Source organism: Lagopus muta, chromosome 10 (assembly GCF_023343835.1).
Source record: "Lagopus muta isolate bLagMut1 chromosome 10, bLagMut1 primary, whole genome shotgun sequence".
Classification (NCBI taxonomy): Eukaryota; Metazoa; Chordata; class Aves; order Galliformes; family Phasianidae; genus Lagopus; species Lagopus muta.
The window spans coordinates 4,599,239-4,623,587 of NC_064442.1; the positions used below are offsets into that span (position 1 = coordinate 4,599,239).

Genomic DNA, 24,349 nt, shown 5'->3' on the forward strand with positions numbered 1-24,349 from the left:
CGAAAGGACTCACATGCTGTGGAGCACAGAACGCAGGGTCAGCTGGAGAATTCACTTAAAATACACTCCTGTCCCAAAATGGAACACTACTTGAGAAACACCTCTTGCCAAAAAGCAGGTATGCATAGAACTATCAGCATATGGCAGTTTTCTTCCCAGATAAATATCTCAAACTTAACTGCATGAACACCATCACTGTGCTACAAGGCCATTGCACAACATGACTATTTTCCCAGACTGACAGTTCAGCGAGTCTTGGGAACACCAGCATCCAACACATGATTCTGAACACACACACACACACACACACACCACCATATCCACCTTGGATCCAGATGAAAGAGCTTTCACCACCTATGTCTCATGGAAGGAAGGCAACCATGACATCAGTTTTCCATCTTTGAGGTCAGAGCCATCCTGTGAACACCCAGGACATCTACAGGAGAGGAAAGGGCATTCCTGAGTGCCTGAAAAATGCCCACAGAGCTAGGATTCCTTAAACACTGACTGAGGGGTCCTGTGTGGACTTGTGTAACCTGTTCAACACCTCTCCATCAGTTTTCTTTTCTGCAGAATGGAGACACCTGATTTTTTACTCACAAGGTTATTAGGAGGACTTTCCAATTAAAGTTCTTTACAAATGAAAGTGTCTTGTGAACAGTATTTAATCACCTGGATAAAAACAGTCTTCAATTTCTTTAGGCAGAACCTCAGTTTTCACAGGGACTCATCAAGGTGTTTGGTTTACGTGAGGCTGCAGGATCTTATGCTGCATCTTTAAGACATAGTTTACTTCTGAATCAGTAAATGTACTAGACAAAGCAGCCATTATTTATGCATTCCTGCATACATGGCAAGGTGAAAATAATAGAATAAACATCATATACTTCATTATGATATCGGTTTACACTTCCAGGGTACACAAAAAGAGGCCATTTCATCAAGCTAATTGCCTGAAAGTAAAAGAGAGAACTTTAGCTATTAGTCTATTATGGGGCTTTTTTCTTAATCACAAATAGGGGCCGTGTGTCCCCAGGGGGATGTGTATTCTAATTTACAATTGAACTACAGATCAGAGCAATCAATCTTGTGCAGCACTTTTACAGTGTAATTGCTGCAACATAACAAATAAAAAAAAGCAGCCTAAGTCGAGTTTCAGCTTGAGGTGGAGATATTTACCAGGCATTGGGTCGGGGTGGGAGGGAGGCAGAGAGGCACCACAGCCATGAATATGCAATGAGGGCTCATTAGTGCCCCAGTGTTGCCATGACGAATGGCATTATCCCCAGCCTGGTGCAGCCTAAACATGAATTTTATAACGACCCATTTATCATGACTTGTCATGGGGTTCTTTACTGTACTTTCTACTGGCTCTCACACCTTCCTCCATTATCACCTCAGAATTCCTTTTGTTATTTTGTCTTATTCTGGTTTAGTTTTTGGTAATGAAGCCCAACTTACAAGGGAAGATGACTGCAAACAGCAGTGTGCTGATGTGCCAGAGCAACTTTAGGCTTCCTCAGCTGGAGACCCAATGCCAAACGTGTAGGTGGTCTTCAGTCCACTTACCAGGGGATAAGCATCCTCGTTGTCACAAATATCTGCAATCTTGTCAGTTGACTCAGCAGAAAGGTCTTAGATTGACCGAGAATCAAGACAACTATCTTTCCATTCTGGCAGATGTGATGGATGAATCTGTTTTGTTGACCTAGGCCTGTCTAAAAGTGTTCTTCCTCAGCCCATGCCAGCAATTTGTACAGTGTAAAAATTCACCCCTTGCCTCTACGTTGACAAAGGTACCGAACCAGGTAAGTAGACAAAAGCTGCATCCTGCCTAACTCCTGTTAAACTGGAAAAAAAAAATACTAGATGCAAAACTGAAGTGACAGAAAAAGCACTAACTTGCCAGGAGCGAGAGGTAATAACCAACTCCATAGGAAAACAAAATTACCAATAAGTAATTAGTGTGTCTGGCTTGAGCTCATTTTTGGTCACTGCACGTTGTCTGTTTTACTGCTGTCCCTTTGGCCTACCCGATTCCACATTTAATATACCACTGCTTATAAAGAAATCCCTGCGGCTCAGGAGGCTGAATTGCCACGCCGGGGTAGGGCCTGCTCTCCAGTATATAGAAGCTTTCATTTCCCAAGTTACAAATCTGACATCTCATGGCCAAATCCATGCCAGTTTATTTCTGGGAAGTCTGTCCTCATTATTTACCCCAAATAGTTTCACTGTCAGTATGCCTTTTTTTTCCCCAGTATGAAGTGGCTGCAGCATCTGAAAGTATCAAGCCTCTCTTTGTTGGATTTTACACTTTTGCTATTACAAGAATTTGTCTTTGGGGACAGAAAAATCAAGCAACTTATTTCCAGCTATTACTTGGATAGGACTTCATGTTCTTAAACAAGTTGTGAGCTCCCATGATCTCTGAAAACAACTCTCCCGAGGACTCACATCAGGATTGTCCTACAGTTCTTTCATTACTCTACTGGATGTTTGAAAATATTAAAAGGCATCGAACATCCCAGTCCAGCAATTTATAGACTCAGAGCCTGGTGCTGTAGCCCTCAAAGCCTCTATTTCTTCCACAAAATCCGCACTTTGCTATTATCGTCACCAAGACAGGCATGTGTTTCACTAGAGGAGCAGTTTGTCAAAGCAACAGTCCATTACCCACAGATTCATCACAGGTTCTCACTTCAGCACACGATGGGAGAGAGCCTGCATGCCAGAACGTGAGGGGGAAGGAAAGCTTCCTTGCAATGAGGTGCATGAGGTTTGTGGCACACTGATTTAAGTCAGGCACAGCTGATGAGGGCAGCAAGTGCTGAGGTGTTCATGCCATCCTATTTTGGTTTTTTTTTTGCCTGCCCATAAGGTCAGACTGCCATACCTGACTGCACTGCCACTATCTGCAGCTTATAAGACGCAGTAAGCAGATGGCCACTTTAGTTGAACTTTGTGATTTGTAGTCCCACACAGTGAGTTTTTTCTATCACTTTATAGCAATAGCTGGTGCTCCTTCAGGGAAACATGCTCATCTTTCTCCCACTCATCAAGAAGACAGACATTGAAACAAAGATTATTAAAGGCCAGGCAATGCAGATGACATCTAGATCTATGTCACTGTAACACCCAGTGTCACTACGATCACATTGTAGATTTCTAGGTTGAGATCAGCAGCCATATGGAGGGCAGCTGCCTGAGACAGAAAAGCATTTACTGTTCCTCAGTCAATCTACAAATGGCAATAATTAAAATAAAATTCCAATCCTCAAAATATTAAGTCCTTGGTTCTAAACCAACAGGCCTCAGACTATAGGAAACACCCAAAATTTGGGTGGAAAAAAGTCTGTCACATGAATCCAGATCCCAATATAAATATCGAATGTGAGATCTTTTGAAGGGAAATTATAAAAAGGCAATAATTTTAAATGGAAGATAAGCACATAGTGTGGGACTAATTGTTTATCCAGAATTTAAGGAAAGCTTAATGACTGACTGCCTTAGAATCAGAAGCCTAGCTGTGAGCAAGCCCACTGGAAAGTACTGCACCAAGTGTACATTTTAATGCAATCAAATCCTACCCACAAAAATATGCATACTTACATCCAACAGTTTGCTACATTTACAGATAGAATTCTTAGGACACAAGAAAATATGGAAAAAACTGCAGGTGTGATTACTGTATAATGGTGTTCAGTATCTGTTCAATTGATGTATTTACAACAAAAAAAGCAGATACTATTTCCCAGTATAAGGTAGCACACTTTAAAGGCATTTGATAAAATGCACGCTTGGAATGAGTTTTGTATTCAGTAATTTGAACACCTTGACAGTGCCAGGAACACATCCCACTGTGCCTGCAGAGTCTACCAGTAATATACATAAACCTGAGCAGCCTTTTTTCAGGCTATTTGTTTCGGTGGAGAAATCCCTCCCTCCCTTCTTAATTGTATTTCAAAAGTGGCCTAATAATGTTTTCCTCACTGTTCTCCCTGCAAGGCTTAGCTTTAGGCATCCTAATAAACGAACAATCTTTTCCCTGGTTCTATTTCAGTTTTGGCTTTAAGCACTGTCTTTCCTTATCTGGAGCCAATGGCCCTCTGCTTTCCACTTTTAAACAAACAAACAAAACGTCCTTCTCCACTGTCCTCCTCTTATCCCTCCACTTTCTTTAATGACATCTTCAGTCATTAATGAGTTAATAAAAATCTCAAAGTCATCTGGGAATAGATAAGGGGAAAGAAAGAGGAGTATTGTACACATAATGACAGGCTCCCTGCTGGCCCTAAGATGTCATGGGTCAGCCATGTTAAGAATGTGTGTGCCCAATCATCTGCTGATTTTTATCAGCAAGGCCTCAAGCAGAATCTGACACGGCCAGTTTGGGAGTTACAATGAATAAACAATGACTTCTTGGATTGTTGGCGGCTGTATGATAGAGTGAGAGGGTTTATATATACTAAAACATGATGACATTAGCAATCAATATACCAATTACTGGACAAGTTATTGGACGAAGAATGCACATGTCCTGAGCTTTGTGCACTTTGAACATGCTACCAGTGACGGAGACCACAGAAATAATGGTGCTTAACCCTTCCCAAGCTAGATATGCTATTTCTTGACAATGCCTTCAAGTTTGATTGCATGGTGAGAAAAACAACAAACAACTGGTCTGATTCAGCATACTAAGTCTTCCAGATAGAAGACATAAGCTTGACAAATTTATTTTTCATTAGGACTTAAAGAAAGGAATAGATTTTTCAAGTGAGCATTTGGATGCTTGAACAACAGATAATTTAAATTGTTCCCCATAAAATTTCAGAGGAAATTGATTTCTTTTCACCCAAGCACCACAAGCATACCACAAACTTCATCACTGAGAAGTTAGAACACATTTTTATAGGATCATTTAGACAAATACCCCAACACGCTTCACTTGTTCATTCCACAATAGAAGAAGATAGAACTCTAAGATACTTCTTTTATTCTTGTGCTACCAGAAATACATTTCTGCATCTGTTCAGTGTCATCTTCTTGCTCTCTTTAGAAAGCTCAAAATATTCAGTGTTTACAAGTTTATCTTCTATTATTCTGGAAGTGATTGTGAAGATTCAATGTCAGCTTTATAATTGAAACCAGAATGAAATGTGGTTAAGTCAATCACCTCATTCAAAGCACAAATGCAGAAGACAATTGACACGGAGACCGAAGAAGAGGACAGAGCTGCCACATCTGGGGCACAGCAGAAGCACTGGACTAAGTGGTGTCATCTCTCCATTCAGATAGACAAGTATACATCCCAATAGAAAGCTCATGGGCTTTGCCTTGAGATGAACCATTAAAGTTATGTGGGAAAGATTTTAAGATGGTTCTCCTTTTCTGCACAGCATTATGAATGTAAGCTTTTACCGAGATCTGGGAAACAGAGCTGAAGAAGCAGCATTGCCACATGCATTTAGACTCTTGCTCAGGTGAGAGCAAGTAAGACAGGGCATAAATATAATGACTTTGTCTCCTAGGGAATCAGGCAACAGTAGAAACTGTGCAAGAAAACCCAAAACACTCTATGTATTTTGTGTAGATCAGAGGCTGAATAAAATCTTAAGATGCATCTCTTACAGACTGTTCTTGTGATGCAAGAGCTAAAGTGTTGGTCTAAATTACAATCATATCTGCTCCAGCTTCTGAGCACTCAGCATCTCTCAGAGCTGTGTTGGACGGTAATGGCAGAGGGATCAGTCCCAGACGTAGGGGAAAAATAGATGAGACCACATCTGGTTTTAAGTGCAGCAGTTATGAAATGCTCAGCTGCATCCTCTCAAATGGCTCTTCCCATTAAGTTTGTGAAAAGTTTGGAAGTGAATTTGTCCAGCATGTCTGATATGAATAACAAAATGCTTTTAAATGTAAATGTTTCATAAAATAGCACCATTATCATACATTACAGTGAGTACAGTTGAAAAAACTCAATCCCTCCTCTGTAATTTACAATTAACTTTTTGCCTCAAGGTAACAGCTACATTCACAAAAAATAATGGTAATAGATTGACCTTGTTATGAATGGATAACAAGCTGGAAACAATATAGTTTGTCACAGAGCATTAACTGTTACTGTTGAAATTGTAAATAATGCGTATAGAACATACAATGTAAATGGCTCCCCTTAAAAATATTAATTATGTCGATTAAACACTTGATGTATAATGGATTACTTTGAAATCTACTTAAGTCCATGTCAGACTGAATACACCATTGCCTAAGATCCTTTTCTGCCCTGACTGCTCATTGTGGACCAAGCATTTACAGTGGAATATGGCCTTAAATCAAAGATACGTGGCCACTTTTTTTTTTTGCTTGGATTGCTCACATGCTTTTTCACAGAATACAGCATCAGAATATTAGACTGTCTAGAGACACTAGGCTCTTCTGACATACATTTAGGCTGCTTTGGAAGCTAATGAAAAGAAGCCATCATCCAACAGTACAGACCACTCACTGAAGGATCTCTATGGGATTCAGATCACACCACAGGCTTCTATGCCACTTTGTAATCACTGGTAATGGAACAGAAGAATATAGACAAGTTTTTACACCTGGCTGGTTTCTTACACAAAAGTGGTGTAACTCATCACCATACGGAAGCAAAAGCTTTGAGGGCTGATGCTACTCAGCTGATGTGTGCTTTGTGTCCCATTCAGAGCCAAGGCTGCAGTCATCTGGGAGGAGATTGCTATCACATGGCTTTAGAGAGCAATCCAAAAACTGGTACACAACACACGGCATAGAAAAGATTAACTTTTCTGCCATTGCCTGGGGACCACTAATTCACAAACAGAAGACCAAACCGTATTTTTTGTGCTTTCCAACCACAGTAAGTGCTCCTCAGCTGTGGCTCAACACTGGACTTAACAGCACAATACTTCACTGTTCTGGCTAATTACCATGTATAGACTATTGCATTATAAAGGAGGGATTCCCGCTAGATTATCCACATAGAGAAAGTGATATTAAAATGACAAGCCACCAAAAGGTCAAACAACCAGTTGCCAGAAGTTAGAATAACTAGACTGTGGAGCAGCAATATCTGGGGAGCTGGCATGTGTCCCAGGACTCGTTGTCATACAAATGGAAGAAAAGACAGCTGGAATCTTTCTGGATTGACTGTTATTTTCTCTGAGCATAGTGTAAATCCATCACTTTGGTTTTTCAACCAAACGCCTGAATGGGGAGTTCAGAAACTGATACAGTAAAATATAAAGTTTCTTTACACATCATTTTTCCCACATGTGAGCTTCAGCTCCTTGAAGTTTTATCCTTTGGTATCAAGGACTGTTCAGGTTGTAAGCATAAAAAGTCTGATTAAAGTTAAACCTCTTCAGTATGCCCGTAAACCAAGCAAATACCTTATAGCCACACTCGCCAAGAGGTGCGCTCTCCTGTCTTAGGAGGAAAAGTCACTGCATATGTGCAACTGAGCAAGCGCTTCTTTCCCCATAATGGGGTCAAAATCCCAGCACATGCTTAGTTGGTAGGGAACACTCAAGTTTCCCTCCACTCTGCTTTTCTCTGGGCAGCTCTTGTTTCACCTTCAGTTAAAGTTTAGCTGTATGCTATATGTTTGGTGCCATCTCTTTAAAGATGTACATCTGAATGGGCAAGAAAGTGAGGGATTAGCAGTGGGCAGAGGTCAAGTCCGTCAAGACTTTAAGCATGTCATTGGTTGTAAAAGAGATTACATTACTGGCAGCTCTTTGCCAGATCAGTACTTCGATGCCAAATGTTAATCCTTGCTGGGGACACGATGGCTTGTAAATGTTATGGGAGAACATAGCTTTTCCTGTAGAAAACAGGCATTTATGGTTAAAACATGGATTATTTTCTCATGCTTACATTTGCATTTCATGCCAAATCACTCTAGCTTGTTATGAACTTTGCTTCAAGTATTTGTATGCATTCAAGTACATTTAATCTCTTCAGATCTTCATTTCTGTAACTAAGGAGACCATGTTGGACTTCTTAAAACTCTAGGAAGCAGAAGAGCTAGAGCTGAGTCTCAGCTTTGCAAACTAGGCAAAGCCTGTTCACTTACTGAACCTTAGCTTTCCCATCTATAAAGTGGAGCTGCATGCGAAAAGGATCTGGTAAGATTTACGATTGCTGGAAGGGCAGTATTTACTAGACTTATAATAGCAACTTGCCTTTTCTAGTCTCTAGCTATAACTAGTATGTTTAATATCTGACTTTAAAAGTAACATCCTTTCCTACAATTACACAGGTTTAGGCAAGCTGAAGTTTCTAGGTCATACTTTTATACCAGGATAGCCAAGGCACAAGTCTGTACAAGAGCTTATAATAATAGAAGTCTCAATTGACCAAAAGTTTGTTCTGCTGTGGACCAAGAGCATAACTCTGGGTGTAACCAGCAGCTGCTAAGCACGTGCAGGACACCATATGAGAGTAAGATGGTCAGGAAATCCACACTGAACCATGCTGACTATGCTTGCACAACTATACCTCAGTGCTCAGCCTACAGAAAGTTATTTGCCTGTTTACAGCACACCAAATGAAAAAGAATTTAGCAGGTACAAGAGCAAGCTGTGCTCCCACCTGCTTTTGGGATCTTGAGATCCTCAGCATACATGCCTCAGTTTCTTACTCACCTTTTGGGAGGTAAGGAAAAATCATGCTAATGTAGAAATTAATAAAGCTTTACTACAAAGGGCTTGGTGAGGTCAAAACCACCAGCGCTTCCTGCTTGTGAGGTCAGGAGTAAAGGAGACTGCATACCCTCCCAGATAAATTTGATAGCAGGGTATATAAAGAAAACCCAATCATCTCAGCCTAGGGAAACCTGAGCTTCTCTGGTTTCATGCTGTATACACTTCGTGCCTATAAAATTATAAAATTCTAGTAGAGGGGAATTCAACATTTTTCCAGCAATAATAACAGATATTAAATTGTGTTAGTTTAGTTTTGTTATGCAGATTATTTTTTTTCTTTCACTTCTACTCTTTGAAATGTTTTGAATTAAAATAGCTTACTCAAGGTCACCGAAGGCATATGGTCCTGCTCAAAACTTTAAACAAAACATTAGTTTTTACAACCTTTTGTAATTTGGTATTGTATACAACATGGTTATAGACGAGTTTCTGTAATCTTTGCAGTGGGTGACAGAAATATGAGAGCCAAATTTATAAGCCATTTAGTGAAGCATTTAATCAATTTCATGCATAGGAAATAACACCAATTGCTTTGCTTTATCAATCTCGCTTTCTCAGAGACCTGCAGTCACCCCAACCTAAAAACACTCAAGTGTGGGGGGGAACCATATGCAAAAGTCTAATGCTGTACACAAAACGTCAGGGACTTCAGAGGGCTGCTCCAGCTTACTTGCCAGCATCAATAAGGCTTCTTGAAGCTATTAATATATTTCAGAAAGAAAGCAAAAAGCTTAATATACATAGGGAGTTAGAAGGCCTCTTTGTACAGAGTTATTCATTAAGCACTCTCTGCTTAGAATGTCTTTTATGCTGTCTAGAGTTATGCAGATTATGTTTGCTTGTAATACTAAAATGCTTGTGTATGCTGCCTGTAATCACTTACAAACACTTAAAAAATCATCCTTGCACCACAAGTCCCCACGTTTCCAATAAAACATCAGTGGCAAATATCATCTGACAGACTCAGAGAGACACTACTCAAGACAACATTGCTCACTACAGCCTTAATAGAAAAAGCAACACATTGAGGTCTAGACTGCCTTCAACCACATAAGAGTTAAAAGTCACACTTACCCATGGCTGTAACCTGGGGGGCTGGTTTGGGGCTTTATCTCATAGAAAACAGGACTGAAGGGTTACAATGGCTCCTCTTCTGGTCTTCATAGCATGACTCTGGGTGGCATAGTGGTGCCTCAGCATCATACGAGCAGAGAGAAACAACACTCCTCGCACTTCTGCAAGGCGCCTCATGAACTGGAAGATCCTCAGCACTGCCATGGAGGTGGACCAGCACCAGCATATTTGTGTATGCCAAATGCCAGCATCAAGTTATTACTCTTCCAACAGAAAAACAGCATTCATGCCAACCACACTTTTCCTGCCTTGTATCTGAAAGCCTTCACTGGATGAAGAGGTAAAGCTAAAAAGGCTATTTTAGAGCACGCTTTTCTTTCTTGTGTACAACAGCTAGTACAATACCCCAAAGCAGAGTAGTACAGTGACTTTTTTCCTAAGTGAAAAATTCCTGAAGGAGCAAAAAGGCAATCTCTCTGATAATCATCAGCTGCTCAACTATATTAAATTTAGACAAGGCTACAATAGTGCCAGAGTTGTCCCCTGCCCTCTAAAATTAGAACTGAAAGAATGGCGGGCATAGTGCTAAATATATAACTCATTTAAAAATAATGTGCTCTCAAGGCTTTCCTAATGCTTGAAAAACTGATCACCATAAATCCCTACAGATGTGCTTGCAGCCTGCCTGCCTCCATCAGCCCAAACACATTCCTGTGGGATACGGCCTTTCTGAACATCCTCTTTCCTCTACAGTGCTCAGGAAAGAGAAGGCAGTAAAGCTTCCTTGAAGTTAAACAACACACTGCCCATTTATTCAAGAGGACAAAAATGCAACCTGGCCTCCACCTCTTCTATAGAAGAAGGAGAAAAAAAGGGGGAAAACAGAAGAGAAATAAACATTTACTGTATTCTCAGACCAGGCAGGTTGGAGAAAAGCCTGCTACTGTTTAAGACCATTGTGGCTTTACATCTGCAAGCTACAGGACTAAAGGAATTTCCACAAGGAAGAAAGTAAATTAAGATACCTCATCCCTATTGCTGTTACATAAATCTCCCAAAGCTCAGCTTTAATAACTCCAGAACAACCAGAAGCAGGACAGATGAACAGCAGATTTGTGGAGAGGCTGAGGTACAGAACTCCCTCACTTCCAAGTTCAGAGCAACTCCCACCCATTAAAAAAAAAAAAAAAACCACCACCAAAAAACTTCCATTTTCCTTCCCAATTTCATTTTAACAGCACACACACAAAAAAACCTCTAAGAAAGCACACATACATGCAGAGAAGAGTAGGAGTAGGCTGAGGCCTTCGCTGAATCTATAGGCAGCTGCAGCCTGTGGTGCAAATTGGCCCAAAGGAATGCTGGGAGCTTAGGGGACTTAACAGCCTCCATCTTGGAGGGTGTGGGCTTTGATTTGCCATCTGTTTCTCCTTCTCAGTTAATTTGGTTATTAGAGAGGCTGTAGCAGATGTTAAACCTCTGAGAAGAGCGATCTGAGGGGGCAGAGAGGTTTTTGTGGAGGAATCTGAGTGCCCTTACCTGTGCGGTGTGGTTCTGGGAAGGTGATGAGCTCAAACCTGGGCCTTGTAAAACTCAGGCCTCACTTAACTGCGAAGATAAGATCTGGTGGTTGTGCATGAAGTTGGGCTGCTGGTCTCAGAGGTGATTCTGTTTCTTTGCTTTAAAAGAAAAGAAAAGAAAAAAAAAAAAAAAAAAAAAAAAAAGAAGAAGTGGCTAGGATTTGTTTTTCCTTGAGCTTCCCCTCTTTTCCTTTCTATTCTGGGGGAGCTGGAGATGCCCCAGCACTGTTCCCTTGGCTCCATGGGCCTGTTAGGGGCCTGTTAGGTGCCTGCACCCCTGGAGTGGGGTCTGGACTTGATCTGCTGTAAATGCAAGAGTTTGTTACTGATGCAAACAGGTCATATTACACTATTCTTGTACTTTAAATAAATCAAAAAAGGTGTAAATGTGCTAGTTGTGAACTTATTTCTCCCTTGGGCTGCTTCCATGAGATGTTTCTTTCTCTTCCTTTCTTTCCCCCCTTTGCTCCTGCTTTTGCTGCCTTGAATGGCATCAGCTTATTGAAGGATTTTCTGAAAATAGCTGTACTGGAAAGGCATGCTCTGCTCATCTGGAATATTCTAGGAGGAATTAACTCCCTTAATTCTTCACTCCATAAATTTGGGGTTCCCTTTCTAGTTTTATCTTGGAGATGTGTTAAGGCAATAACAAGTATAAGTAAAAGAAGCTGTAAGGTTTGGCTTTCTGTTTTTCAGGAATGTGGTGTGTGGATCCAGCAGTATGCAGGCAGGGCAGGGCTCCTGCCTGGGGCTGATGGCTATTCCCACGTGGGACATCTTGATTTGGTGTCAGGGGACCTGCAGCCGACTGATGCTCTCAAGGTACTGTCTGAAACAGCTGGCAGAAAAAGCCATTTTATCTTGCTACTTTTTATCCTCTCTGTTGACAAGGAAGTAGAGGTTTGAGTTTGTTCCTTTTCTTTGCTCAGGAGCGTGAAAACTTAAGGCATTCCTCTAGTGGCTGTGGGCTGTTTTTGGGGGAAACTTGTGTTTCTGACAGTTCTATTTGTAATATGGCTCTTTTGCAGCTCCCAGGAGCTGTTTGTTGCTTTGTGGATTCTTCTGGGCTTGGTCTGGAGTTGTTGAATTTTTGCCAATGAAAGTAAACTAGAGTTAAAGAAATGCCACTGTCTACTCAGTCTCCAAAGGTTGTTTTCTTGAACCAGAGTAGACACAACAATTCGAAAACCTCAGTCAAAGATTGGTTGTGTTGTGATTTTTTTTTTTTGGCTGTTTAAAAATCACAATATTTTATAGATGTAAGTTACAAACGGAAAAGAAGAGGGCTATTCCCAATATTATCTTCTAGACATAAATAACAAACAACTCTAGTAATCAAAATTTACTGCAATTGTAATAGGTTTTGGCATCGTTTATGTATCACAGGGAATGTTAACATAATGTTGACTTTCAGGACTGAGGCCAGTTTCTTTTTGTTGTTGGCTTTTTTCTTTTCTTTCCTTTTTTAATGCTGAATTCATTATAAAAAAAGCTCCAGTATATTTGTGGTTTTTATGGTATTCAAGAGATTAATTCTCATAAATAACACTGTTTATACCTCCTTCTAATCAGAAAGTTGAAATTATCTGTGACAATATGAACACTAAAAAGTTGTATACTATGAAAATATTTCAATAATTAATGCATGCACTATCTAGAGCAATTGACAGTGAGGTCATAAACATAATGGGCCATCTGTGTTTGATTTGTATCTGAAAATGCTTAAAGGGAAAGGCAGGTAATTCAGGCTGCTCTTGCAAATGTAGACAGGCAAGATTTTTTTTTTTTTACCTTCTCAGAAGGTTGTTGAACCATTTCATTGCTTTAAAGAAGGAGAAAAAAACTCTTCCAGGCTACAGTCTTCTAACATGCTTGCATTTGGCTCCTGTGTTCTCCAGCAAGCAGAGCACACCAGTGGGACTTTCAGTTTTCCTTCAGAGTACCCAGGGGGCTGTCATTGTTCCTTATTTACTTTGTATTGTTTGCTCTATTAAAAAAATGCCACTCCAGGCTCCTGAGCACACTCTGCATTCTGAAACCTGGGTTTAAATACTTTCCTTTGGACTCTTCCAAGTTCAAATCTGCACTGGCCTGTTGAAAGGCAGCAGAACTTTTATGCAGGGATCTGGCTCATTGCACCTTTATGACCCTTCTCTGGATTTGCCCCAGCTTGTCTCCTGAACCTTTTCTCCTTTGTGAAAGTCAAGGTTCAGGTTACCAGCATATCTGGGATAGGATTTAATTTAGCGCTAGGCTTCTGTGCGGCAGTGGGGAGAAATGGAGTGTCTTGCAGTCACTAGAAATGACTCTTTATCTCTGGACTTATATGCATTGGCATAAAGCCAATATCAAGCTGGAATGACTCAATAAACAAACAACCAAATACCCCTCTTGTTTTTGCTGGCTGATTTGATGACAGTCAGACTCCTGCTCTTGGCACTGTCTAAGGCTCTACTGAAGGAAATGCCATTATCTCCCCTGTGCCAGGCAGAGATTAATAATTTCTTAGGAATTGAATCCAGACAGGACTTCTAAATGATTTCATGTGACCTCCTGTATATCAGAGCTATTAAATACTACAAATTACCTATGATAAACCCAGAGACTGCTACCAATTTAAAACTGCAGTTTTTCCCTCTGCTCTGCACTTCCTTGTTGCCCAATCCGTAAGTGTAGGCAGAGAAAAAATCACAGCAAGGTGCCATCAAGGTATGGGGAAACCAGCTGAAACACGTCCAGGTAATGCCATGCTTTAAGAATTCCTTCCCTATCCCTGATAATTTGGTCTGGGTTCACTTTCCTACTCTGGTCTGAGTTTGGTGATCAGTGTGATCCTGCGAATGAGAAGAACAGACCCCCAGCTGCTACTTCCAGTGATATTTCTCCATTGCCCCTGAAATTTGGACTACCTTTTCAGAATCTCAACCTTAGTATTGCAAAGTCGTCGGTGTACATCAGGAGGGGAAAAAAAAAAAGTGGAAGAGCAAGACCAAAATCTGAATTATATCATGAAGATGTGGGAATTGTTCTCAGTATTGAAAGTGCCTGTTCAAAGTTTAGTAGCTTTCAGTGCTGGGAAACTCCATCAGGGCTGAGTTTCTATGATTTCTATTTTTGCATCTTGTCAAGTTGGCAGCAAGGTCAAATACTCCGTGCTAACCAGTGTTTTCCTTGCATGCAGGTGCTGCTGCTCAGAAATGAGTCCTTGTTCATCCTCTTTGTCAAACTGCTGAATTTGATGTGGGGCGTATGAAGCTTGTTTCTAGTACCTGGTTCATTTTTAGCTCTGGTGATGCTTCAATATTGCTGTCTCCTTTCTGAAAGTAGAGTTGGACCCCGATATCTAATGAGTTATCCTAGCAATTTTTTTCATAGATGAGATAATTTCCTGTTTTCTATTTGGAGTTTTTTTTCTAGCTCTCAACTCCAGACACTTTCAGCATCTTTATGCTATAGCATTCAACATAGATGGAGATTAAACTCTTAATCCTTCTAGTTCAACTGTTTTGAGACAGTTTTACATTCTACAAAAGTAGTTGTGTTCCCTGACTTCTGTTGTATGTGTATTTATGTTGCTTTAAATAGACAGTAATGGGCTGCTCTGAGTAAGCATCTCGTCCTCTTCCATCACTTTCTGTCACAATAATTATTTGCATTGTCTATAGATTTTATTAACTCAATTTTGTGTAGTATGTGAAGATTTAATAATAAAGCTCATTATTTTTCTGTAATTTAGTTGCAAGTTGGGTCAAACCAAAGCAACTCCTGGCCCATGCAGCTTTAGTGACGGATGCTTAGGAAAAGATTTAAAAGCAGAGTTATGTGCCCTTCTGGTTTCCACAGTCAGCAGTTAGGACATTCAAAGCCAATGCTCAGTAGTACTGATTTAAGTTTCTTTAAACCCATATGTACTTTTGTTCTCATCAGGATTTGTGTGGATTAGTTCTATCACTTAATTTGGGCTGCGGAGGAAAATACTTGTTTTTGTAATAGGCCCCACAAATTGTACTGTGAAAAACAGTGAATAATTATTCTCTACTTACCTTTTCTGTCCTGGGTTTTGTAGGGCAGATATCATGTCCCCTCTTTGTTTTTATTAGGTGTTCTTTACTTAAAAACAGGGAAAGTGTTATAATCTAGCTATCTATTTTGAATTAGAATGACCAGAACTACTGTGGATTTATACGTGGCGTGGGGTATTTTCTGGGTCTTCATTCTCTACTCATATTCTTGTATCCTATTTTCCCTTTTGTGGAACATAAAATTGGTGCTTAATGGCAAATCATTCACAATCACTGAGATCTTTCTGGCATAAATGCCTGGTGCCTGTGTGTCACACTTGCATTGCTTTCCCCTCAGTACCACCAGATTTCTGCACATTACGTTGGTATAATGCCCTGATACTCAGTACAGTGAGAGCTTGTAGCTTGGATTGCCCTGAGTAATTCTGTGTCATTTGCAGGTATGTGATCAGCATAGCTGGTAAGATAGGGAGGGCCCTGCTCAAAACCAACCAAAAATAACACAGGTATTTATTCTTTTGACCATCTCATCCTATAAGAGGTCAGTATAAGGGCCTTTGCTGTGACACCTTCTCAAGGCTTCTCTGGAGATCTGTGCTTTCTCCCAGAACATGCATTTTTTTGCTTCTTTAGAGGACTTGGATCCCTATTGAAAGTGGTTTGTGCAGAATATCACTCAGCATTAAAAACTGCAGAGATTTTGTTTTACTTAGTTGAATATAAGGGCTCCAAAAAGACCATGGATTTCTGTTCAGGCCTGTGGTCTGGCATTGAGGATATGCAGGTTTCATACTCATCTTTTGCCAAAAATTTGTTTTACTGAGCATGTTGTTTAATCTTTCTGTGGTTTAATTGGTCAGGGTGCAATCATTGCTTATTCCTTTCTTTTTCTGTGTCTAGCACTTAAGTTTTCCAGGATAGGGGCAGTGTATTCATGTGCATGGCTCTTTAAACAGTTTTGGTAACTCTGGATAATGTCGTAATCCAAGCTGATAATGCATTAGTTAAGGTCAAATAGTTTGATAAGGGCAGTAGGTTACTGATTTTAATCGGGCTCTGTTTCACTCCCTCAATTAATATTTTTTTTCCTAATTTTGGTGATACAGTATCTCAATGGGAATGTTTGTTTTGGCCACTAAATCAAGCAGCGTGCTGTAAGCAGTTTTTAAATTCTGTGTTATTTCAAGTGAAATTATTCTGCTGTTTTGAAGGAGCTGGTTGGGCTCTGGCATGAATGTTGTCAGCAAAAAGAAAAAAAAATCCAAGGACTTTTTTTTCCTGGGATTTCACTAAGGTGCTGTAATTAAGAAATGCAAAAAGAACAACAACAAAATGCTTCTGCACTGAAGATGCTGTGCCTTAAATGTCTGAGTAATAGCTGTTGGGTCAGTGACCATAAAACAGCCCTATAAAAGCAGAATATAAGATCTGAACTGGGGCATTGCCTTGCAACAATTATGCCAGCAGCTAATGGTAATATCCAGTGGGGTGCCCGTCCTTCCTCCTTCCCCACTTAAAGTGACAACATCCCCATTTTCACTCTGCATCTATCATAAAGACACATTGATTTCCTTTTGGAGGAAAACACATATTTCTTCCCTCCTGCTAAGAAGATAAATCTGACAGATTTTAATCAAATGTAGTTGTTCACAACTATAGAAATGTTTCCAGTGTCATAGATGAAAATCTTTTTTTTCTTTGCTGTTTTGAAAAGGAGGAGGTTTCTGGAAGCAAGTTTATTTGGAGAGTACACCTGTGCTAAAAATCTTACTATATGCACCAGCAGTTAACATTTCAGGATGCCCTATGGGCAGGTTTAACTTTACTGCCCTCCAACATAATGCCTGTCTTGTAGTGGTAACCATGAATACTGCTATAGTTAAGGGTCTGTCAGTGGTTCTATCATAAACTCCCCTGTTTCCAGGGTTTTTATAACTCAGCCATAAAAGCTCTCTCCAAGCTAAAGCTTAGCTTACCAAGGCAGACATGATTCTGATCTTGGAAAGGCAGATGATACATATCCCTCTGTTGCTTCTGAAATTAGCTATGGTCCCTGAGGAAGGGCTCTCGTAAGCCATGGGTGCTACACGTGCCCAGAGATAGGAGGGATGAAGTGTCTTGGGCTTTCATCCTCTTCACATACAAACAAATTGGCCTTCGTACTTTGAAGCGAGGAGTCAAACAACGCACTGCTTTCCAATTTAAATTGCATTTTTACTTCAGTCTTTTATTTCTTCAAGTAACTTCAGGAGTTCATTACTTCTTAGCATGGGCCACAGGCAACAATCTGATAGCAGTTAGAAATGTGGGATATTATTCACAGTTTAAGTATTGCTCTGGATTTAAATCAGTGGGCATGAATGTAAAAGTGGCTGTCCTGAAGAAAAAGATCAATCAAATCTAAGGAGAGCCAGTGTTCAGAGCAACATAGAAACAGTGGCTGTTTTGACCCAGAAATAAAATAAAACCCAGAAATCTGTCTTGAAAATGGGAAATTACAGTTCAGCTTTCTACTTATATGACTGTGGACTTAACCCAGCTTGTAAGCCAGGCTGGGTGCGGTGAGCTCTGGAAGTAGAACAGATGTTGGTACATAATTATCTTTAAGGGCAGATAGTGTATGTTTGGAAATGCATTATATGTTCCTCAGTCAAATTAGAATGTGGTAGATGAATGCTAGCTGTGTTATGGATCTGATGATGTGTCAGTGACCACTACTGAAAAAATGCAGCACACTTTGGATATTGGAAGTGTGTTTTTTTGGGAGTAGGAAGAAATGTTTCTGAGGACCATGCAAGGAGTGAGGTGTCTGTTGGTGCTTGTGTAGGTGAGGTGTATGTGCTCTGGTTGTCACTATTAAAGCTTGTTTGGTGTGAGTGGGGGAGCGAGAGAAGCCATGGCATAAGCTGATCTGCCCCTGTTCCTTGGAGCAAGGGAGAATCAGGTCCATAATGTGCTTTAGTTCCTGTTCCTCCTGTGCTCCTGGGCAGGTCTGCTCAGCTTCATGCTTTGTGCTCCAACTGGGGGAGCAAAGGAGTGGGAGGATGTTCCTGATCTGTCTCTTCGCAAGGGGTGTTTACAACAGCCTAAGGAAGAACTATGGAAAGTGAAAACAAATGAAATGAGAAAGGGAAAAGTGCCTTTTATTTGCTATTTCTATGCTAATAATGACACACTAATTTAAACCAGGACCCTTTTTGGAAATGAGTCAGAAATGAGCTATGGCTAGCTACTTTTAAACAGTGTTTCTGCTTCTATGTTGCAAGGAGCTTTTACAGCTCTGCCCCTAAGCCAGATCATTAAGGCCTTGTTCTGGTGACCAAGCTTTTCTCTAATGCTCGTGCCTTATGAATCTTCTCAAGATCTCAGGGAAGCTTCCCTTTTTAAGAAGTCTAGTCCCCCAGTGATCTCGGGCTGGATTTGCACATTTAACTCCCATCAAATGCTAATAGGAATTCCTTGGTGAAATCCTCTCCCCTGTCCTTCTTCAAGCCTCACTGGGAGAAAAGAGCCATTAGTGTGTTTAAAAGTAAATTTCAAGGTTTCCTTTTTTGTGTGTTCCAATGGCCAAGGTTTATTCCTCTCGTCCTTTTTATTTTATTGTGAGGCACCTTGAGTTATTTGCATGATAAGACACCCTGTAAATGGATTATATTGTAATGCATTGTGTAGGTTTAATGCTGACAACAGCTCGGTTTGGAAGTAAGATAGCAACTTAGATTTTTAGTTTCTGATGTGCCGTGCAGAGAAATGCCTTTTGAGAAAGCGGGAGGCAAAGCAGGAGGGATGAGTAGGAGACAGCCGGAGTTAAATTGTATGAATAAGGCAAGGGAAAGCTGGCATTGAAGAGAAGCAGAATGCATTAACTTCTCAGCCTCTGCACTGCAGAGAATCAATGGCGCGAACTGGAGTGTCCCTTTCCTCTCTGCCCCAGCAGTTAATGTAGTTTTTCCTCTCCTTTTTCCAAGGATAGCAAAGAAATGGCAATGCTTTCTGCTAACAATCATTCATATGTGATGAGTGTACCTTTGCAGTCGCTGTGCCCAGAATGTTATGTTGTTATATACTGCCTGCTTATAAACTGGAACTGGTCCCTTAGAGAAGCCCTATATTTCATAAAAAGTGTTGGAATGAACAAAAATCTGTTTTCTTCTTCTGGGGAGGGGGGAACTGGACTGTGTAATAAGTGCTGGTGTAGGGATTTTGGTAGCCTAGCATAAAGCATGGAAAACATACACTACCCAAGAACAGTGTGCTTAAATCCTGGCAGGGAGCAGCTTGGCTTTCCTTTCCAAGGTAAACCAGCAGTTTTCATTGAGTGGGTATTTTAGATAATACCATAAAAATATAAACGTGGTGTGGGCACTGAAGTGCTCATCAGCTGAATTCCTGCACGTGGCTGCATTTAGTTTTACATACTCCACGTATTCTTTGAAAGTGGCAGATGGACACTTTGTGCTCCATCTCTTTTGCACTGACCTGTCCTTATTTTTTTTTCCCCATATGTTCCAAAACTTGAATAAAATATTATAGATGAAAGATCTGTTCACTTGCATCTTGGCTTAATTCTGCGTGGTATCCAACACCCCTGTGCTGATCTAAAGTCTTGAACTGCTGATTGATTTTTGACTTTAAACTTCAGCTTGATAGGTGCCAGTAAATAATTTAACAAACTGTTCTTTACCTCCAGTGGTTGAATGGTGGAAGTTAAAATGCAAAATTTATACCTTCCTTAAATTGAAATGAAACGCTGTTTGGAATCACTCTAGATTTCTGCTTTTTCTTTTTAAGCTCAAAGTAGTCATGAGTAGCATGTTTTAAAAGCACTTTGATCATTGCTGTGGTTATTAAAAACAAAAAAAAAAAGGGGGGGGGGAGGGGGAATCTTCTCAAAAATGGGAATAGAAGCCTTTGAAATCATAAAGTGTAAGCAAATTTAGCCAGCATACTGTGACCTGTCAGGAAGGGACTGATCCTATTAAAGCTCCACTGCATGTAGCCGAAATACTTTAAAGAGAACTCCATAGATTTCTGTGTTTACTGACGTCAGCATAGCACAAGAGAGCGATTGGCTGCTCTGTGTTTTTTAACAGGAAAAAAAAAAACTGCCCAGAAAAGCCACCAAAGCATTCCTGATTTATGCTGCTGTATCGATGACGATGCAATTTCTGGGACGTGTTGTCACTTGGTTCAGCCCCCTGAATCTGCAGCGGTTCAGACAAAGGGAGTTTTTGATTTACCAATCCATTCTTTTCTGTTAATAAACACAGAGCTCCTTGTCTTTGCTATTTGAATCAGCTCCACAGTTCTGTGTGAAGAAATTGGGCACTAGCTGTCCTGTGTAGATGAGTGACGTGTAAATCCGGATTAATTCTAGCAAACTGAGGGAAGTAACTTAAGGATACGTATTGCTTGAGTGCATGATCTTAATGCTACTGCTCTGTTACACTGATAAAGAGCTGGCTGTATAGTGGCACAGCCAGCCCCAGACTCTGGGCAAGAAGCTTTTAATATTAGTTTAAATTAAAACAACTGGTGGCTTTGAATAGAGGAAGAGGTTCTTTGTAAAGTACAAACAAATTCTTCAGCTCTCTCTGTGAAGACGTCACTAACAACTCATTTAAGCACTTGTAATAAAAAGAGCATTTGTGTTCTAACAAGAAATTTTGCAATATGGTACAAAATGTTACTGATTGGGAAGATGTGGATCTCAGCTACTCCTGAATGACTCCAGATTTAATTCCATCCTCGTTAGTGCTATTTTTCTGGATTAGCTTATGGACAATAGAGCATGCTTTAGAGAAACTGGCATTGCTGAACGTTTTTTTGGCTCCAAAACTGTCCCAAGAAGCAGCACTGGTACAACTATTTGCAAGAGAAAAAATCTGAAGTACGTGAAGGCAAAGCCATGCAACTGGTATTTCATTGCATGAAAGTATCTGAATGTGCAGCTTCCTTTCCTTTTGTGGGTTCACCAGTTTGCACACACCTATGCTATGTGGGGTGAGAGTGTGGCAAAGCAGCAAGCACATTGCAAAGCAAATCAGCCTCCATTTGAAATCAGAAACTTGGATTTACATACAGGAACATGCAGGTTGATACAACACTGCTGTTTTCTGAATGAAAAACAGTGCTCAAAATTGATGATAATTCTTCCATTAAGTGACAGATAAAACTTTAATTAAGACAGCCTACTTGAAGCTCATGATGCTTCATGTGTGACTAATTCTAACTGGCAAAAGATTAATTTTAACAAACATCAATTAGCAAACTTTTGTCTGTATTGGAGAAGGCAGTTGTTACATGTGTGTCTGCATATCTGCACGTAGGAGTATGTGTGCCTGTGACATGTTGGGGGAAAAGCTCAAAGCTTTTTACATATCCTGCAGCATTTGATACAAGGTTATCTGGTGTCTGTATGATGTGTGACCCTGCTGCTTTAGGTGACTGCCAGCCCCAAGAACAGGTTACTGCTTGGCTCTGACTGCTTTCCTCTCCATCTGGGGCTGCTTGCACCTTTCCAAGCCCCACCATTTCCTTGTGTCTCTCAGCCCTAAGATTGCACAACCGCTTGTCCCAGAGCCAGATCAGACCAAGGTCGGCTGTGTAATGTGCCCTCCAATTTTTAGGGACTAAGGTTACACTGCTGGTGTTACAGGAGAAGTGCTAAGTGGCAGAATCAGCTGGATGTGGCTGCTTTGGAGAATTTTAGCTGTGGCTTGAGCATTTGGTTATATTTTAGCAATTGAGATGACCGTTCTTTACAGATATTAAGAATGCAGAGCCTTGTGAATAGCGGAAAATCTAACATTTCATGGATGTAACAACTCATGCTCTTTTTCAATAATGCTAGCGTGTGTTGTAGTTTTTTTTTTGTTTCTATTATCCTTTAACTCTGCTATGGAATGTACTTTCATCTTTTGGAACTGACCCCTTAATGTAGTGACTAGAATTTAATTTAGGATATTTTGTTCTAAAAAGTACAAGCTTTGTTTCACAGGGTAACACTGAAGCTTCCATAGTATTTATTGTATTTAGAGAGCAAAGATGCAGCATTTGAATTTTTCTTTTCCTGACTGCTCGGTCTGTAAACTCTTCTTTGACTTGCAGACCATACTCAGTTCCTCCTGAGGTGTGCATTGCTAGCAATACAAATTGTGACTTTTCCTTCCTTCCAGTGATGGCTGTCTTGGCTTTTTCGTGCTAAAATAAGCAGAAAATAATGAAAACTTAATTTTGTTTTGAAGGTATGTAGGGAAACACGTCTCTAAAGCACATGGGAAGAATTTTCTGAGAAGTGTTTTTTGAGGTATTTTTCTTCCCAGTGTAATGCAGGACTTTAGATTTGGAATGAAGTTTTCTCCCCTGTACAGGCCATAATATGAAAGTTGTCAGCCCTCATGTCTTGGAAGCATCCAAACCATGTTTAAGGGGAACGTCACACAGTCCCCTTCAGCTGGCCAAAGTAATTTCAATTTCAAACATCTTCATAAAGATGTGCAAGAGCAGAGGCTTGTCTTGTTGTTTTAGTGCCTAATTTTCTTGACTTGTAGCTACAAAGGATTTTTGCCTGTGTTACTGTAACTTTTTTCTATGTAGTATCTAAGTTTTCCATTCCTGCTACTGATTTTATTGCCTAATGCTGGGCAATACTCAGTTATCTTTATCTCATCTTGATCTATGCTTTTTATTTGAGTTGCAAAAGACCACAGCCACAATTCAGCCTAAGAAGATAAACTAAAGTAATTCAAGCACAGTGAATGGTTTTATTCTCTTGTGTTTGTACTTTCATAACTTACTACTTGTCTGATCCATTTTCAGCTGTAATGTACATATAATCAACCTTTTCAGAGTTCTCACAAGAAAAGCTTTTGTGGACTGTGCAGTAATCAGTATTAAAGGCCTTTAAAATGGTGGAAGTCAATGACACTGGCACATTGTCCAGATACATTGTTGTTGATGATGCGAACTGATATTGCTGTGAGAGACCAATTTCACCTCCAAGTTCTTTCATCTGTGGTGATCACAACATTTTTCACGTATTGTTCTTCAGAACTGTGTAAGTTGATACACGCCTGATATTTCATTGTAGCTGTGGATTTTTTTTCTGCTCTTTCCCCCAGCACAGCTGTAAAATGGCTTAATGGCTTGGAAAACCATCGAGTGCTTTAGTCCATTAATGGAGCCTCTTCTGGCACCATTTTACATGGTCTATATGTATTATGGAGTTGGCATCAATGAAGAAAGCATCTTGCTGCATGAAGATAGTGATCATGAGAACCATTGTGTCCCAATTGGAGTTTAAATCTTAAGAGAGTGACTATTTAAAAAAACAAACAAAGAAACAAAAAAAAACAAAAAAAAAAACCCAGAAAGCTACCAAATCAGATTTTTTTTATTTTCTAGGAGGGCACTGTACTACTTCATGCCTAGTTAAAACCATCGGGGAGATTTCAAATCATTTAATGTTAAATTTGAGATTAGATGCTTCAGTGTGTGGAACTGCAGGGGAAATAATCATGTCTTTGTCTCCTAGCTTTTAAATATTTATTTTTGACTAATTTTGGATGACTAGTTTCATCTCAGAAATGAGGTCCTTCAACTTTTAGTCGCCATTAGCGTGTAGTTCTTAATGGTCTCCACTGCTCTATAGCCTGTTGATTCAACTTGCAGTCAAAATGTGGATTTAATACTGATGTAGGGAACATCTGTGCTTCACCCAAAGTTGCCCCATGGAGGAAGAAAACACTAACTGGAGTCTCTGGCTCTGATTGCTTTCCTCTTGCCCTCAGGGTGTCCAGCTGCTGAAAGACAAGTACTTATTAGTTTCACCACTACATGAAGCAGATTTGAAGACAGTTGATTTTTTGGGCACCTTTCTGACTAGAATACCAACTGGAAGGGCTTACAAAAGGTGGCATTCAAAATGAATTGCGTCTGA

General features: G+C 40.2%; 1 long non-coding RNA gene across 1 annotated transcript; it reads left to right on the forward strand.

Moving 5' to 3' along the window:
* The first annotated feature begins 11,228 nt into the window (after positions 1–11,228).
* LOC125698246 (uncharacterized) lies at positions 11,229–15,058 on the forward strand. The gene is made up of 3 exons (XR_007379137.1): positions 11,229–11,468; positions 12,083–12,208; positions 14,568–15,058. It is a non-coding gene; the product is annotated as an uncharacterized LOC125698246 (long non-coding RNA).
* The last annotated feature ends 9,291 nt before the right edge of the window (positions 15,059–24,349 follow it).